A 4250-nucleotide genomic window follows, 5' to 3' on the forward strand; every position below is an offset into this window, starting at 1 on the left:
TCGGCTGACCAGTTGGGATGAGCAATTTGTGTTTGTCACCACAACCCTCCTCCCCTCCGCATGTACAATGATTGAATCTGCTTCTCGAAGCCACAGGTAAGAGGGCAAGTTGTGCACAGCTGCAGTCCAGTTCCCAGTTTCTAACAGGACCTATGATGTGTTTGCTCTAGCTATACCAGGAGGTGCACATCCTTAGCAGGGCACGTCTTTCTCTTTCCTTAAGACTTGGTCCTCTTGACCTCGGATTGGCTGGACGCCATGTGAACTCACCCTCGCCTGCAGGCAGCGCCACCACGGCCCTTCCCCTATCTTCATCTGCCTGACTTGCACGCCTTCCCTTCCCAGGGGCACTCAGAAATGCCTTTTCTGCCATCCCCATTGACCTTCCAGATGCTTCATGGTATTCTCAATGTCTGTGCGGGTATAGACGTGTGTCAGGGTAGAGGGTGGGAGCGCCAGGTCCAAGGAGAAGAGGCGGGAGAGGCCAACACAACCATATTTTGATAGCCCCAAGGAGCTGCACCAGAAGGACAGTTGAGGAGACCTGGCTCATGCTCTCACCAATATTCACTCACTTCCTCTTCCCTGCCTCAAGGCACCTCGGGCCATTTTCCATGACCTCTTGTTTTTGTGATACAAAGTTCAGCCATGAGCTGAGGCTAAGTGAGATTTTACTTAATCCAGATCTTTCTGTCCTGTAATTAACACCTGTTTTTTAAACCTTCAGGTACCCTCAGTGGAGAATTCAATGATCCTCAAAGGTATTTTTGAAAAATCAAAAGGAATAGTTGCTATGCAATGACTGCTAACATGCAACTTGGATTCACACATGGGCCCTGGACCTTTTCTCACACTCTTTGTATAATGGTTCACCTTTGTAGAGAATTCTCCCTGCAGGAAGTGGATGTTGAATCCTGCCCTTCGTGAGCCGTGTGGAACAGAGGGAAGGCAGAGAGAGATGGCGCATGTGCCGCACCCTTTGAAAGGATCTTCACATAAGGGAGATTGTATAACACATGACCAGGAATGACTGTGCTACCGCTGGGATGGGGAAGATGAATTGCAGCAAGGGACGCAAGCTTGGGAAAGAGCAGGGCAGCTTTCGCCTCTTACTGAAAGGATGACACAAACGCCTGAGTGCCAGGCCCTTGCGCACTAGTTATGTATTGCTGCATAGCAAATGTCTCTAAAACATAGTGCCTAAAAAAAATACTAGCCTTAACTGGGTAGCTCCGCTGGTTAGAGTGGCTGTCCCAATATACCATGGTTGAGGGTTCTATCCCTGGTCAGGACACAAACAAGAATCCATCAGTGACTGCATAAATAAGTGGAACAACAAAGCTATGTTTCTCTTACTCTCTTCCTCTTTCTCTCTAAAATCAATCAATAAAAAATGTTAAAAATAATAATGAATTTTATTATCTCACATAGTTTCTGTGAATCACAAGTGCAGGAGCAGTGTGGGTGGGTGCTTCTGGCTTGGAGTCTCTCTTGCAATTGTAGCTCGATGCCCGCTGGGCTGCAGTCATCTGAAGGCTTGAGCGGGGCTCGAGGAGCCTTTCCCAAGGTAACTCATTCAATGGCTGGCAAATGATAAGGGATGTCAGTGGGGTCCTCTCCACCTGGGCTTTTCCACAGGGCTGTCTGAGGGACCTCCTGACACAGGATTGACTTTAGAGAAAAGGGAAGAAACTGCAATGCCTGTTATATTCTACCCTCATAAGTTACATGCCATCGCATACCCTCCATAATTTCCTGGTCACACAAGACTAGCCCTGATTCAGTGTGGGAGGAGGTAGAGATCACTGGGGACAAACTTAGAGGCTCCTAAAAAACAGGCCAGGCCCTCTGTATTATTTCTTTTTATTGTCACCTACTTTGTGGTGATATGTGGGAAAAATAAAGCACAAAAGCTGCTAAGGGGAAGATCTAAGGTTTGAACTCAAGACCATTTGCACCGGAGACCACTGCGCCTGTGAGCTTCGGGGCAGGTGGCTGTGTCTGGGGCTTTGGAGCAAGGGTATCAGGCAGCAGGAGTCCCAGTGTAGACTGGCTCGCCAGGCCTAGTAAATGCCTGAATAGGGGTTCACGACCAAGACTAGTCAAGTTCCATCTGTGGCCTGAGCCCACAGGGCGTGTAGGAAGAGAGGAGGCGAAACCGTCCGAGCGGAGCGACCCTGGAATGAGCTGCATATTGGATGTGCTTGAATGAGTGGCTGGGAGTGGAGCCGAGGAGCGTAAATATATGAGAACGAAGGTTGGAGTGCTCGACTCTGGCCGTTCAATGGTCACTTTATGAGGATGAAGGGCCCATGGTTATAGGGTACAGGAAGGGGTGTGGTAGCAACGAGGAAGACAGTGTCAATCAAACGGTGTATAGCAGCGGTCCCCAACCTTTTTGGCACCAGGGACTGTTTTCATGGAAGACAATTTTTCCATGGACCAGGTGGGAGTATAGTTTTGAGGATGATTCAAGCATATTATGTTTATGGTGCACTTTGTCTCTATTATTACATTTAATAAATAATGAAATAATTATGCAACTCACCATAATGCGGAATCAGTGGGAGCCCTGAGCTTGTTTTCCTGCAACTAGACAGACCCACCTGGGGGTGATGGGAGGCGGTGACACCCAGAGTGTGTTGCTCATGTCCAGTCTCCTCTGCGATCTCGCTCTGGTTGCTGTTACTGCAGAAAACCCTGCTTCACAAAGATAGGATGTTGGAAATGGAAGCAGGCTTTTCAGTGCTTTTGTGGCAATTTCAGGATATTCTGCTTTGACGTCATGTTTTCTTTTGCCTGCAACAGTCTTTTATTTTATTTTTTTTCCTTTAAGGCTACTGAAAATCTGCATATAGACAAGGCAATTAATTCTCATAATAAAAATACCCCTGTCCTCATAGCCAAGGTCTATCAGGTTCCACAGTGAGCATGTGGTAAATCACATTCTATTCCGCAGGTGCATTTTCTTGAGTCTGTGGGGTTATGATTATTCTTTCTGGAAATATTAGCTTCTCACAAATAGCCTCCTTGATCAGTAAAAGTACTGTGCAACTTTATTGGACTCCATGAAGAAGGGAAGCAAAACATGCATTAAATTAGCAATTTTGCCCTCCTGCGATATATATTCTCATAACATGCAGGTCTTGTCGTCCTCGTGGTAAAATCTCATGCCATTCATTCTGATAAGCACTCCATCAGTTCTAAAACAAACAAACAGACAAACAACAAACAAACAAAAATGTACAATAAGAGGAAAAAGCTGGAAGGCATTACTCTAATTTTCTCACTTACTTGAAACTCTGTGATCATGAAGCTTATCCTCAAACAGGGAACATCTTCAAAAAACCTAATGTGTTCTCTGGCTTTCAATTTCTCTGTATGTATATGATCTGCTGTAGGTACAACCTTTAACTTGAGTGATTCTCCAAGTCATGTTCCCTTATCATCTGTCGTGTATGTCCCATCATACGATTTAATAACCTCCTTGGAGCGTTCACCCTCCGTCCTGCTTTCCTGCCACTCTTTTCTCAGGCTACTTGGAGCCTTCCTTGGTAGTTGTTTACACATCTTAAAGCATCTGTAGCATTGAACGCGATCCCAAAGGCAGAACAGTTCCCATTCTTAAACCGTTGTCTCCAGACATCATTTTGGGGAGGGATGGCCCATGCGCGCAACTCCTCCGCTACGTCTCCACGTCTGTCGACTTCATGATGTGGGTCTTGGTGGCCATCAGCTTTCAGGGCCTGAAGCAGAACTCCCGGTGGCTGCTCGGGAAGCCGTGGATCATCATGGCTGATGCAGGGCCTCCGTGGGCCGGGTGGGACAGGCCGGAGCTGCTGGGTGGCAGCGGACACGGGTTCCCTCACTTCACTGTGGGCCCAGCCCCCTCACCCCCTTGACGTTAATCCACTCATCCCCTGCTGTGCGGCCTGGTTCCTAACCAGATATAGAGACCCAACCTGAATCCAGGTCTGTCGACCTCCCTGATAACGATTAAAAGAGCAGTTCCAATGCTGTCCAGGGCGGAGAGCAGACAATGATTGGGCCCCCGCTTTGCACAGTTAGGTGCATGGAGCAACCTGGAGACAGGCCCATTGCTTCTCTGCCACATCAGTCCTCTTCTGAGGTTAGGCTTGTTCGAGAAAGAAACAACTCCTCTCTTCTCATGTTTCTCGTTTGGAGAGCTAAGTGAATTTTGATTGTGATTTGTTTGATGATTATCTGCCTGGGAAAACAGCAGAAGCCCC

The 4250-nt window shown here is 47.5% G+C and overlaps 1 pseudogene; it reads right to left on the minus strand.

Annotated features, from left to right (window-relative positions):
- Positions 1–2948: 2948 nt before the first annotated feature.
- On the minus strand, positions 2949–3793 carry LOC129068698 (TIP41-like protein; annotated as a pseudogene).
- Between the last annotated feature and the right edge of the window lie 457 nt (positions 3794–4250).

This window comes from Pteronotus mesoamericanus, unplaced genomic scaffold, assembly GCF_021234165.1.
Source record: "Pteronotus mesoamericanus isolate MK-2021 breed Mesoamerican mustached bat unplaced genomic scaffold, CSHL_Meso_final contig_22, whole genome shotgun sequence".
In the NCBI taxonomy this organism is placed as follows: domain Eukaryota; kingdom Metazoa; phylum Chordata; class Mammalia; order Chiroptera; family Mormoopidae; genus Pteronotus; species Pteronotus mesoamericanus.